General features: G+C 53.5%; 1 protein-coding gene across 2 annotated transcripts in view; it reads left to right on the forward strand.

Annotated features, from left to right (window-relative positions):
• The first annotated feature begins 563 nt into the window (after positions 1–563).
• FAM160A2 (family with sequence similarity 160 member A2) overlaps positions 564–13928 on the forward strand; it is a 211879-nt gene continuing 198514 nt past the window's right edge. The window contains exon 1 of one of the 2 annotated variants that reach the window (XM_029601916.1): positions 564–633. The gene's annotated coding sequence lies outside the window, so the exon portion shown is untranslated. Of the gene's footprint in view, positions 634–1359; positions 2298–13928 lie in introns of those variants that run through there. The other variant, XM_029601917.1, reaches the window with a different exon arrangement.

Here is a 13928-nt window from a genome sequence, read left to right on the forward strand (position 1 = left end):
AATAAATATAAATAAATAAAAGGGTGATTGGCGCGGGCTTTTCGTTAAAAGGATGACTGGCGCGGGCTTCTCGTTGAAAGGATGACCGGTGCGGGCTTCACGTTAAAAGGATGACCGGCGCGGGCTTCACGTTACAAGGATGTCCGGCACGTGTTTCATGTTAACAGGATGTAATGCAGGTGCTTCCTGTCATGTTCCCGGGCTCTGCCACACTGAGGAGTGCAGGAAGGGAAACGAGGTCCTGCCTAGGTCACCTGCAGTCTCCTTGATGAAAAGTCAGCTAGGAAGCAGGAGGGGCCCCGGCTGCCCGGCAGCCGCTAGGTGCAGCTGTGGGGGTGGGGGCAGGGCCGGGGGCAGAGCCTCCCCCCCGGAGCGGGCGGGGGGTGGGGGCAGGGCCGGGGGCAGCGCCTCCCCCCCGGAGCGGGCGGGGGGTGGGAGGGAGGGAGTGTAGACGGCCCCGCCCCGCTCCTCGCACCTCGGCTCTGCACGCGGCTCAGCGCCGCTCCGCACGCTCCCCTCCTCCCGCCGCGCATGCGCGCGCGCACGCTCTCCCCTCCCTGCGCCTGACGTCAGCGCGCCGCGCAGGCCCCGCCCCCGCCAGGACCCCGCGTTGGAGCGCCGGTGAGACGGACGGTGAGTGCGGGCCGGGGCCGAGGAGAGGGGGCGTCGTTAGCAGCAGGCCGCGTCCGGTGGCGCTGAGGGGGAGGGCGCAGGCGGAGACCTCCGGCCCCTTCCTTCTTTTCCCGCTTTCCGCAGCGCTCCCTCCCCCCTCCGAACCTGTCCTGGGATCCCTTCTGCCAGTCGGGGGGCTGTGGCGATGCCCGCAATGAATATGCATGAGGCGCATTTGCATAGCTGATGAAGTCGCTGTGTGGCGGGGGTTTAATCATCTCTCAGGTGCGGCTGAACTCACCGCTTGTACCTGAGCAAGGTGCAGGGACTGCCCAAGGTCACCAGGAGCGGGGGCGGGATTTGAACCCCGAGCCGCCTGTCAGAGGTTCGGGGAGCGCTGCAGACTGCCCGCCCTTTCCTGCTCGCCGCCTCTCCTCTCCCTGAATGCTAAGAATGGACCCCGCGGGCCGGGCCAGCCCCCCCTCCCAGATCTCCCTTCCCCTGCTCCTGCTGGCCGGCACTTTCAGTGACTGGCACACGGCGCACACCTGTGCTGCTGACTTCCTGCACCTGTGTGACCTCTTACCTCGGGCCAGGAAGGGGTTAGTGCCCCTGTCATGCATATTCATTGTGGCTATCCTGAAAACCCGATGGCTGGTGGGCCCCCAGGACAGGCCAGCCAGCCCAGCCCCCCCGGATCTCCCTTCCCCTGCTCCTGCTGGCCGGCACTTTCAGTGACTGGCACACGGCGCACACCTGTGCTGCTGACTTCCTGCACCTGTGTGACCTCTTACCTCGGGCCAGGAAGGGGTTAGGTGCCCCTGTCATGCATATTCATTGTGGCTATCCTGAAAACCCGATGGCTGGTGGGCCCCCAGGACAGGCCAGCCAGCCCCCCCTCCCAGATCTCCCTTCCCCTGCTCCTGCTGGTTGGCACTTTCAGTGACTGGCACACGGCGCACACCTGTGCTGCTGACTTCCTGCACCTGTGTGACTTCTTATCTCGGGCCAGAAAGGGGTTAGGTGCCCCTGTCATGCATATTCATTGTGGCTATCCTGAAAACCCGATGGCTGGTGGGCCCCCAGGACAGGCCAGCCAGCCCCCCCTCCCAGATCTCCCTTCCCCTGCTCCTGCTGGCTGGCACTTTCAGTGACTGGCACACGGCGCACACCTGTGCTGCTGACTTCCTGCACCTGTGTGACCTCTTACCTCGGGCCAGGAAGGGGTTAGGTGCCCCTGTCATGCATATTCATTGTGGCTATCCTGAAAACCCGATGGCTGGTGGGCCCCCAGGACAGGCCAGCCAGCCCCCCCTCCCAGATCTCCCTTCCCCTGCTCCTGCTGGCTGGCACTTTCAGTGACTGGCACACGGCGCACACCTGTGCTGCTGACTTCCTGCACCTGTGTGACCTCTTACCTCGGGCCAGGAAGGGGTTAGTGCCCCTGTCATGCATATTCATTGTGGCTATTCTGAAAACCCGATGGCTGGTGGGCCCCCAGGACAGGGTTGGAGACCACTGCCCTGCAGACATGGGTGAGCCACGCCACAGCCAATCAGAAAGGGGCCTGGTCAGCCTGCGCTTTGCCTCGGTCGCTCTTGCTGCTCACCTTGGCACGGAGAGATGCGAGCTTTGCATGGTGCTTACTGGGTACACAGCACTGGGGAGAAAATAACTTTTATGATGTAAGCTTGTCTATGTTGTGATGGCAATCTCGGGCTTATAAACATGATTTTATGTTTTAATTTATGGGTGTTTGCTTGTTCCTCGCAGGTGGCAATTGTATGGAACCTGTGGATTAGAAATGTTCTGTCCATAAATGTATTTTCTGCTTTTGGACGTGCAGCTTAGATGGGTTGTACGGTCCTTACCTGCTGTCAAATTCAGTTTCTGTGTGTAGCATTATCCGCCCTCAGTTAATGTTTCCAGCTCAGAAACTTTTAGGGATCTTCTTAATGTCTGGGTACTTGCCAGGTTCTTGTGGCCTGGATTGGCCACTGTTGGAAACAGGATGCTGGGCTTGATGGACCCTTGGTCTGACCCAGCATGGCAATTTCTTATGATCTTGGGATTTGCTACCTTGAAATCTACACAGAATGAGAAATGGTGGTGTGACTGAAACCTGGGCTTTCTTTATATGATGTTCAATTGCTTGCACATTTAATATAATTTGGTTGTTTTTCTGATAACCTTTTGTCAGAAAAAATGTGCTGATAACTAATTTAATTTAGCAGTGGAATATAAATGGAAGTTGCTTATGATTCAGATTTCATTTCTGTAGTGTGTGCATTTAGTGCACAGGTTGGAAATAACCATTTATTTAAAATAAAAACAAACACTTTTTATTTGAAAAGCTTTTTCTGTTTTGCCTATTCAGAATAGGTAGTTTTAGGCGTTTTACATTTTAATATGTCAAATACAATGTTATGGCGGTGAGCTGCTGTGATGCCGTGGCTACCTTTATCTGGTTCACATTACTGAAGGCATAGATAAACTTTGGGAGCACACCTGGAATTATGTACAGTAGCTGAAACCTGCAGCTTAAAATCTTTATTGCTGTTCTTCCTGTCTCCAACCTCCATCTCCCTGACTCTTCCTCCTTTGACAACTCTTGGCACCCCTCCTGCCCTGCATTACTTTGCTGCCCTTACCAGTGTCCAGCTTATCTGGCTCCCTTGACTTCCTCTGGGCTGCCTGCTTTCTGGTGCTCTCTCATCCTGCTCCCCATCATCCTGAAGCTGATTGTTTTCCAACCAACCTCTCAGCTTCTTCCAGCCATTTCCTTTCATGCTCATCTGCCTCCAGCCATCCTCTTTCAAGATTTCCCCTACCCTCCAGTCATCCCCGTTCTGTATGTGCACCGCGCTGTGTGGTTAAAACAGTTGACTCTTGGTACTATACAGGAGAGAAGCAGTGTTGCCTTTCTCCTGTCACCTGGTGCTGATTCATAGAGCTTGGGGGCAGATCGGATCAGCAGGCCCTTGCTCGCACTAGCCCCAGTGCCCCTGCTCTGGGTGTTCCCCCCCCCAGTACCTGTGCTATGATTTCCCAGCCGTGTTACAGGTGGCAGGCCCAGAGTTCCAGTATCCTCTTATAATAGACGATACTGACCCCTTCTGGCTGCTGCTGGTACTGAGCCGGGATAATTACCCTCCTTTGGCTGTTACAGACAGATGGTGAACCTTTGAATGTGGTGACTGTTCCCTCAGTCTAGACTTGAGAGGTGTCTGGCAGTTGTAGTGACCGCAGCCTTGGCCCCTGAGCTGGAGTGATGAAGCGATCTGGATGGGTTTGAGAGCCACTGAGTTAAACTGCATCTTTTCTAGGACTCCCTAGTCCCAGGGGGAACAATGAAGGGAGAGCTGCTATGTGAGTGCATGTTTGTTTTGCTACTTTGCCAAACACAAGAGCAGGGATTGTGAGAGAAAAGCAGGTCCCGTGGTAAACATGGTATTCAGGTATAGGCCGGATTCTGACTAGCTGCTAAATGCTACTCTCTACTGTCTGTGTGTGTTCAGCAGTCTGAAGAGCTGCTGTCTGGACATATTTTGCACATTATACCAATGCTCCTCAATCCCCTCCTGGAAGCACACCTCACTGGTCTGTGGGTTTGTTTGTTGTTGTTTTTTTTTTTTTAGGATATCTACAATGAATATGCATATGAGAGATTTTATCTTTATCTTCATTAAAATCTGTTAATCGCCTAAATACTAGGCGATGTACAAAATAACATGCATAAGGTTTTACATAAAATTATACAGACATCTTACAAATAAAACAAGAAGCAAATGTTTTCACATTGTAGACCCAATGCATACACATTTATCTCATGCATATTCATTGTGGCAATCCTGAAGTCCTGGCTGGCTAAGGGCTAGGAAACCTCGTATTATACTGGGGGCCTGATCTGCAAAGACCTTTTTCTCATTCTGTGTTTGGGAGTCTGGAGCATGGCTGTATTCTATATTGTGCTCTGCGTGAAGGGCCTGGGTATGGATTATACTGTTCTGCTGGTGCTTGGGCGTCTGTTGAGCCGCTGTAAGGTATATGCTGCACTATTTCTAGGAACCTTCATATTCAGATTTTATTTTTTCCTGGGAGAAAATCAGTGGATAAAAGGAGTCATTTTATGCTTTCCTCCTGTTTTTGTTCATTATAATAAAGTGATACATCAGGGATAGGGGCTCTGGTCCCAGAGTGCCACGGACGGGTCTGCTTTTTAGGATGTTCCCGGTGAATATGCCTGAGGTACATTTGCAGGCACTGCCTCCATTGTTTACAGATATTTCCTCTGCATATTCAGTGTGGGTGTCCTGGAAACCTGGCCTGTGTGTGGCACTCCAGGACCGGCGTTGCCCACCCCTTCACCACATACTGTGTGATTATATGCTGCTCTCTAAACTGAGGATGGAAAAATCCTGGATTCCAGGTCTCCCGGTGATTTCTGGAGCTCTGGAGAAGAGGAAGGGTTGTTGTGCAAGGCCTCGAGTTTGGGAGATGAGGGAAGGGAGCAAAGAATGAACCCCTTCCCCACCATCCCCAAATATAATATCATAGTACGAAAAACTATTTTACTTATCTAACATGTTAAGAGCCAGAAATCCTGACAACTCCACCGGTTAGGTGGGCTTCACTAAGAGAGAGCACTACAGTTCTCTACAAAATAAGCCCCCATAAATGATGATTCATACGGATATGGTAGCAGAGGGAGGGCTCTGGCCAAAGAGCTTACAGGCCCTGTGTGTGGCAAGGGCAGCCTGCAGGAAATGAGGATGAGTGGTTGATGGAGGTGTCAGACCTGCTGGTGATGCGGCCTGGAGTGAGAAGGGCGAGGCCAGGGAGATCACAGGGTGCCGCAGAGCGGGAGACCAGTGGGAATAAATGCCTGTAGGGCTTGTGAAGCTGGAACAAGAGCCCTGGGCTGTGCTGCGGCAGGGTGGGGGTGGTACAGACATAACCTGATGAATGAAATAGGGAAGAAGTGCTAGGAGTTTTGGGGATTATTTATTTACGCGTCCCAAAAGTAGATCACAATGGCTTACAAGATCCGCATACATGTTCATGGTTAATGATCAGATATTGCGGAGTTAGCGATCACCGTTTAGTGCAGCACCACAAATGGCACCAGTTGCAGTATACACCAATTCATATTTGTGCAATTACTGTTCTGTTTCATATATGTGCATGCTCATGGTTGGTTTAAAATGAATACCAAGGATTAGAGAGGAAATGAATCGGGTTGTGATTCAGTGCTCTGAGGCCTTCAGTAATGGGTTTGCAATACGAGTGGGAGCAGGTTTCTTACTGATATGCCCTGTAAGGTCTCGATGTAATCAGGTGCAGTGGGCTGTGTACTCAGTGTTACTCACAAATGCAGGCACATTTATTGTGTACAGACTTCACTCTTAATGCAGAAAAACTGTGTGCACGAGCTAGCACTCCTGCATTCTGTTCCTATCTTAATGACGTTGCCTTAACTCGTGGTTTCTGAACAGTGGAAATGTAACTCCGGGTCAGAGTAGGAGCAGGGCTGGGGGAGGTGGTGAGCGCACCCAGCCGTGAACATGCAGGCCCTCGCTGCATCTCATGGGACCGGGACGGCACCGTTGTTGGTAAGTGGTTCGGAAGGAGGCCCAGATAGACGTAGGCCGCAGCGAGGATGCTTGGGCAGCTATCCGAATTTGGCACCAGAGACTGTTTCCTGAGCTGGAGTAAAGTTTCGGGAGCTCATGGCAGTCTATGGGGGTTGAACCTGGAGTTCGTGGTGTGTGGGGGGGGTCCTGTCCCTGCAATTTCTGTACATTAAACACACATTGTGCATAAATCAAGCAGGTACGGAAAATATGCTTTAGGGATGAGCAGCTCAAGAGTTTCGATTTGGTTTGTTTTTATGTTTCTGAGGGTGGGGGGGGGGGGTCATTTTTCATTTTGTTTAATCTTTCTTCTGGTGTACGGTTCATTGCCGATTAAAATGAAAAAACGTGAAACTAAACACCCCCAAAACAAAAGAACAACCAAACCGGGCCTCTCTGAGGCTCTCCAACCCTTCTCCCACCTCCCAGACATCTCCAAGGCCCAGCCCTACCCAGCTGGGCTGAGACAGACCTGGCTTGGGCCTTCCAGTGCCCCCACACTAAAAACAAAAATCTAGCCTGGGGCCCAGGCCAAACCGTCCGGGCCTCCCTGGGCCCCTCGCATCCCCTAGAAACATGGGCTGGGGACCTCCCCCACTTACTCCCGTGCCGCAGATCTGGAATTAAGAGGATAAAAAGGGCAGAAGTAAGTGCCCTGCACCTGAATCTTTAAAATGGCGCCGGCCACACCCGAGGCTGGTTCTGAAGTGGGAGGAGGAACAGCCTAGTGGTGAGAGCAGTGGCTATGAACCAGGAGACCAGGCTTCCAGTCCTGCTGTCGCTCCTTGTGACCTTGCGCAGGTCACTTTACCCTCCATTGCCTCAGGTACAAACTTAGATTGTGAGGCCTCTGGGGATAGGGAAATACCCACAGTACCTGAATGTAAACCCATGTGATATCTCAGATCGAATGTCGGTATATAAAAATAATAATAAATAAATAAAGTGCAGTCACTTGGGGTAGGAGCAGTGGGCTCGCTCCTGTCCTGCACTGGGGAGGGAGACCCCGCTCCCATGTTTCCTGGAGGCTAGGCCCGAGTCCGAGGACAGATTTTTATTGGGTAAGAGGGGGTTTTGGAGGGCTTCAAAAGATGCCCCTTTTTATTTTATTTATTTTTTATAAAAATACCTGAAACGTTTGTGTGAGAGGCTTTTTTTTTTTTTATATACGTTCCCTTCATAACGAATCAAAACTGGCTTGATTTGTCCTGTTTGTCACATTCCTGTTAAAGGAATGCGCATCCCTAACACGCTCTGACGGTAACGTGCTCTGACGCGGGCGCACATGTGCGCGCGTTCGGCCTGCACCAAGGGATGCGGGCCGTTTCATGACCTACATGCGTATATGCGCGCTTCTTCTAAAACAGTTTGACCCCCACGCAAATGTGCGCGCAATTTTAAGCGGACGCGCACCTGTGCACGCAAATGCTGCTCCTGCCGTGAAAGTGGGAGAATTTTAAAAGCCGCGCCCGCTGACGCCATTACGCCCAGGTAAGGAACAGAACTTGCAAACCCCCCCTAGTTTTCCAGCCTCCTTTCTCCCGTGTTAACCCTGACTTTTAAAACCCCGCTGACCTGCCCAGAAGTTTTGGTTTTACAACAATTAAAGTTGCGCGTCAGGGGACCCCGGAGCTCGCCTGCGCGTGAACGTATTTACGTGCTAATCTCAACTTAAAATCCAGGCGTGCCCATGCCCTGCCCCTCTTTTGAACTTTTCATTTCTGCGCGCAGTGGCAAGCACGCGTGTATCCGGGCAGCTTTTAAAATCCAGTCTGCGATCGCTGGCCTGACCTGTGTGCGCATCTCCCAGTTTCGGCGATTGCTGGGCTTTTAAGATTAACCTTTTTGTTGTGCATAATTTTTTTTTTTTTTTTTTGCAAATTGTGTTTTTTGCACATAAATCTTTTTTCTGCGCAGCAGGCACAAAATATATTTTCCGTGCTTAAATCGTATTTTCTGTTTGTGTGCTGAGCACGTCTTCTGCGCGCATTTTCAGGTTGGTGAAAAATTCCAGTGTATCAGCTGCCATTAGCTTACTGCATCAGGAGTAAACTCTGTTTTTACTGCACGAGTAAAGAAAGTGCGAGTGAAATGTAGTTCCCATGTTTTATTTACATTTTATTAGATACGGTCCAAAGATCGTCCTGCATCCTGTGATCCCAGCACCTGGGATGTGCAGGGCTGTAAGCACAGCCTGGACCAAATGCTTGTAAATTCATTTATGTAGCCTCGTTATATACCCTCCTTCCAAGTGAAGGTCACAGCGGTTTACATCATAGGTAGACGTTCACTTGATGAGTTCATGTAACATGCATTTTAGCGAAAGGCTCATACATTGACTGAAGGTGGGAGGGGGAAGAAGGATGGGCCGGGACAAGGTGTCGGAGGGATATAAATAAAGGGGTAGAGAGAATCACTTGCCATAATCATTTGGGCGGGGTTGGAAAGTAAAGCGCCATTGAGTTGTTTAGTTAGGTTGGTATTGAATGTGTCCATGAAGGAGCAAGTACTGATTTCAGAAAACCTCATTTAGGTTATGTGTATTGTGAGATTACCATGTTTTACGGTCCCGTTTCAGGGGTCAGTGGTAGGGCCTTGGGTAGAGCATTGCAGGAGTATAGGGCCTGCTAGGGAGAAGGCACCGCCTTGGGTAGAGCATTGCAGGAGTATAGGGCCTGCTAGGGAGAACGGGCACCGCCTTGGGTAGAGCGTTGCAGGAGTATAGGGCCTGCTAGGGAGAACGGGCACCGCCTTGGGTAGAGCGTTGCAGGAGTATAGGGCCTGCTAGGGAGAAGGCACCGCCTTGGGTAGAGCGTTGCAGGAGTATAGGGCCTGCTAGGGAGAAGGCACCGCCTTGGGTAGAGCGTTGCAGGAGTATAGGGCCTGCGAGGGAGAAGGCACCGCCTTGGGTAGAGCGTTGCAGGAGTATAGGGCCTGCTAGGGAGAAGGCACCGCCTTGGGTAGAGCGTTGCAGGAGTATAGGGCCTGCTAGGGAGAAGGCACCGCCTTGGGTAGAGCGTTGCAGGAGTATAGGGCCTGCTAGGGAGAAGGCACCGCCTTGGGTAGGAGCGTTGCAGGAGTATAGGGCCTGCTAGGGAGAAGGCACCGCCTTGGGTAGAGCGTTGCAGGAGTATAGGGCCTGCTAGGGAGAAGGCACCGCCTTGGGTAGAGCGTTGCAGGAGTATAGGGCCTGCTAGGGAGAAGGCACCGCCTTGGGTAGAGCGTTGCAGGAGTATAGGGCCTGCGAGGGAGAACGCACCGCCTTGGGTAGAGCATTGCAGGAGTATAGGGCCTGCTAGGGAGAAGGCACCGCCTTGGGTAGAGCGTTGCAGGAGTATAGGGCCTGCTAGGGAGAAGGCACCGCCTTGGGTAGAGCGTTGCAGGAGTATAGGGCCTGCGAGGGAGAAGGCACCGCCTTGGGTAGAGCGTTGCAGGAGTATAGGGCCTGCTAGGGAGAAGGCACCGCCTTGGGTAGAGCGTTGCAGGAGTATAGGGCCTGCTAGGGAGAACGCACCGCCTTGAGTAGAGCGTTGCAGGAGTCTAGGGCCTGCTAGGGAGAAGGCACCGCCTTGGGTAGAGCGTTGCAGGAGTATAGGGCCTGCTAGGGAGAAGGCACCGCCTTGGGTAGAGCGTTGCAGGAGTCTAGGGCCTGCTAGGGAGAACGCACCGCCTTGAGTAGAGCGTTGCAGGAGTCTAGGGCCTGCTAGGGAGAAGGCACCGCCTTGGGTAGAGCGTTGCAGGAGTATAGGGCCTGCTAGGGAGAAGGCACCGCCTTGGGTAGAGCGTTGCAGGAGTATAGGGCCTGCAAGGGAGAAGGCGCCGCCTTGGGTAGAGCGTTGCAGGAGTATAGGGCCTGCTATGGAGAAGGCACCGCCTTGGGTAGAGCGTTGCAGGAGTATAGGGCCTGCGAGGGAGAAGGCACCGCCTTGGGTAGAGCGTTGCAGGAGTATAGGGCCTGCTAGGGAGAAGGCACCGCCTTGGGTAGAGCGTTGCAGGAGTATAGGGCCTGCGAGGGAGAACGCACCGCCTTGGGTAGAGCGTTGCAGGAGTATAGGGCCTGCTAGGGAGAAGGCACCGCCTTGGGTAGAGCGTTGCAGGAGTATAGGGCCTGCGAGGGAGAAGGCGCCGCCTTGGGTAGAGCATTGCAGGAGTATAGGGCCTGCTATGGAGAAGGCACCGCCTTGGGTAGAGCGTTGCAGGAGTATAGGGCCTGCGAGGGAGAAGGCACCGCCTTGGGTAGAGCGTTGCAGGAGTATAGGGCCTGCGAGGGAGAAGGCACCGCCTTGGGTAGAGCGTTGCAGGAGTATAGGGCCTGCTAGGGAGAAGGCACCGCCTTGGGTAGAGCATTGCAGGAGTATAGGGCCTGCGAGGGAGAACGCACCGCCTTGGGTAGAGCGTTGCAGGAGTATAGGGCCTGCTAGGGAGAAGGCACCGCCTTGGGTAGAGCGTTGCAGGAGTATAGGGCCTGCGAGGGAGAAGGCGCTGCCTTGGGTAGAGCGTTGCAGGAGTATAGGGCCTGCGAGGGAGAAGGCGCCGCCTTGGGTAGAGCGTTGCAGGAGTATAGGGCCTGCTATGGAGAAGGCACCGCCTTGGGTAGAGCGTTGCAGGAGTATAGGGCCTGCGAGGGAGAAGGCACCGCCTTGGGTAGAGCGTTGCAGGAGTATAGGGCCTGCGAGGGAGAAGGCGCCGCCTTGGGTAGAGCATTGCAGGAGTATGGGGCCTGCGAGGGAGAAGGCGCCGCCTTGGGTAGAGCATTGCAGGAGTATGGGGCCTGCGAGGGAGAAGGCGCCGCCTTGGGTAGAGCGTTGCAGGAGTATAGGGCCTGCTAGGGAGAAGGCACCGCCTTGGGTAGAGCGTTGCAGGAGTATAGGGCCTGCTATGGAGAAGGCACCGCCTTGGGTAGAGCGTTGCAGGAGTATAGGGCCTGCTAGGGAGAAGGCACCGCCTTGGGTAGAGCGTTGCAGGAGTATAGGGCCTGCTAGGGAGAACGCACAGTCTCTCTATTTTTGTCTGATGTGTATCCTGAAGTGATGGCACAGCTAGCCCTGCTTTATCATGAGATCTCTGAGGCTTGTCTGCTTGCAGCGCCTCCCCTGCCTTCCTGGGGCTGTGAGAATGGATGTGGGACTGAATCGGTAGCCAGTGCAGGCTCTCGGGAGTTACAGGTTAAAAATACGCTCTGTAAAGAGAGGACATGAACAGGTGGTGGGCCGGAGCAGCAGCCAAATCCCAGCACCCACCCAATACAAACCATTCAAATGCTTCTTTTAAGGCTTTCTTCTGATGTCCTACTACTTAATCCTCTGTCCTGGAGCTGCGGCCTCCTCTCCCGAGGGTTCACTTCAGCTGTTTGTGCTGTATTCATTGGCTGCGGCCTCCTCTCCCGAGGGTTCACTTCAGCTGTTTGTGCTGTATTCATTGGCTGCGGCCTCCTCTCCCGAGGGTTCACTTCAGCTGTTTGTGCTGTATTCATTGGCTGCGGCCTCCTCTCCCGAGGGTTCACTTCAGCTGTTTGTGCTGTATTCATTGGCCGGGTCTCCTGGCGGTGTTTGCACAGTGCACCGTGGTGGCAGCTCTCAGCTCCTCTGCAGACCTGGGACGCACTGCACTGTGAGAGGAGAGCTGCAGCCCTCCCGGGTCCCTCCCTGGGAAGGAGGCGGCAGCAGATCAGCCAAAGCACTTTCTCTCTCTCTCTCATCTCGCTGGGGGATGGCTGTGCTGGTCTCTGGGCTGCAGGATGGGGGAAGGTCGGATTTCATTATTCCCTAATTACCCCCTGTGAAACTCGACTGCCTGGGGCAGGTTAGAAAGCTTGCAGTGCCTCGCTCCTTGCACTGCTTGATTTAGCAGGAGGGTCTTCTGCGCAAGGTGCGGCGTCTGAGAGGGCAGCGGCCTGGTCATGGTCTGCCAGCTGGAGGCCATGCACAGAGCAGCCTCATCCCTAAAACGCTGCCCACGGGCGTAATGAGGGGGCAGGAGCAGGTGGACGTCCACGGCTGAGGTCACCTCACATCGTTTTCAGGTTTATTCCCATCCTCTCAGAATCGCAGGAAGCCCCAAGCCTAATTCAAGGGGGAAAGCGTCCATCTCCCCCCCCCCCCCCCTTCAATCCTCCAGGGAGTCTTCCTTTCCCTGCCAGTCCAGCTGAGAGGAGGGGGAGGGGGAGAGGTGCAGGGGGTCTCTTACAGTACAGAGTGCAGGGCTGGGCAGGGAGGGCTCTGGGGGAGGGACTCCCCTTCCTGTTTGCATCCTTCCTAGACCCCAGATTGCTTCCCCTTCCTCCCCCTCTCTTACCCAGGTTCTTCTGCTCCTGTTTTCCTCCTCATCAGTGCTCGTCCTTCCCTCTCCCCTACTCTGATAACCGAGAACAACTTAATAATAAAAGATCCACAAGCAAAGTTGGAATCCTGCTTTATTTTTAGAAGGTAAAATACAGAACATACCAAGCAGGGCCAATGTAGTGAAAGGTGCTGCAGGTGAGGGGGCTGGGAGGCAGTGCTTACGGTGACGGTGGCTCCCAGAGATGGATGGAAGCAGATGAAGCAGGCAGAAGGCAAGCTCTGATTACCGACTGCTGCAGGAGCCTAAGATAAGAGCAGGCACCCATTGTCCTCTGTCTTTTAATGACATTAGCAGAGTACTTTTCACTTACACTTAGTCTGCAGAGGTCTGATAGATTAAAATGTGTTGTAAAGGTTACCTCTCATCCTGTAATATTGGTGCCTTTCTCTGTGTGCTGCTGGCCTGACATTGTACAGCTAGCAAGCAGTCCAGATGTGTGATGAAAGGTGCATGGCTGGCCTGAGTGTGTGCTATGAGGTGCTGCTGGCCTGACATTGTACAGCTAGCAAGCAGTCCAGATGTGTGATGAAAGGTGCATGGCTGGCCTGAGTGTGTGCTATGAGGTGCTGCTGGCCTGACATTGTACAGCTAGCAAGCAGTCCAGATGTGTGCTGAAAGGTGCATGGCTGGCCTGAGTGTGTGCTATGAGGTGCTGCTGGCCTGACATTGTACAGCTAGCAAGCAGTCCAGATGTGTGATGAAAGGTGCATGGCTGGCCTGAGTGTGTGTTATGAGGTGCAGTCTCTGTGTGCTGCTGGCCTGACATTATACAGCTAGCAAGCAGTCCAGATGTGTGATGAAAGGTGCATGGCTGGCCTGAGTGTGTGCTATGAGGTGCAATCTCTGTGTGCTGCTGGCCTGACATTGTACAGCTAGCAAGCAGTCCAGATGTGTGATGAAAGGTGCATGGCTGCCCTGAGTGTGTGCTATGAGGTGCTGCTGGCCTGACATTGTACAGCTAGCAAGCAGTCCAGATGTGTGATGAAAGGTGCATGGCTGGCCTGAGTGTGTGTTATGAGGTGCAGTCTGTGTGTGCTGCAGGCCTGACATTGTACAGCTAGCAAGCAGTCCAGATGTGTGATGAAAGGTGCATGGCTGGCCTGAGTGTGTGCTATGAGGTGCATCTCTGTGTGCTGCTGGCCTGACATTGTACAGCTAGCAAGCAGTCCAGATGTGTGATGAAAGGTGCATGGCTGGCCTGAGTGTGTGTTATGAGGTGCAGTCTCTGTGTGCTGCTGGCCTGACATTGTACAGCTAGCAAGCAGTCCAGATGTGTGATGAAAGGTGCATGGCTGCCCTGAGTGTGTGCCATGAGGTGCAGTCTCTGTGTGCTGCTGGCCT

Source organism: Rhinatrema bivittatum, chromosome 5 (assembly GCF_901001135.1).
Source record: "Rhinatrema bivittatum chromosome 5, aRhiBiv1.1, whole genome shotgun sequence".
In the NCBI taxonomy this organism is placed as follows: domain Eukaryota; kingdom Metazoa; phylum Chordata; class Amphibia; order Gymnophiona; family Rhinatrematidae; genus Rhinatrema; species Rhinatrema bivittatum.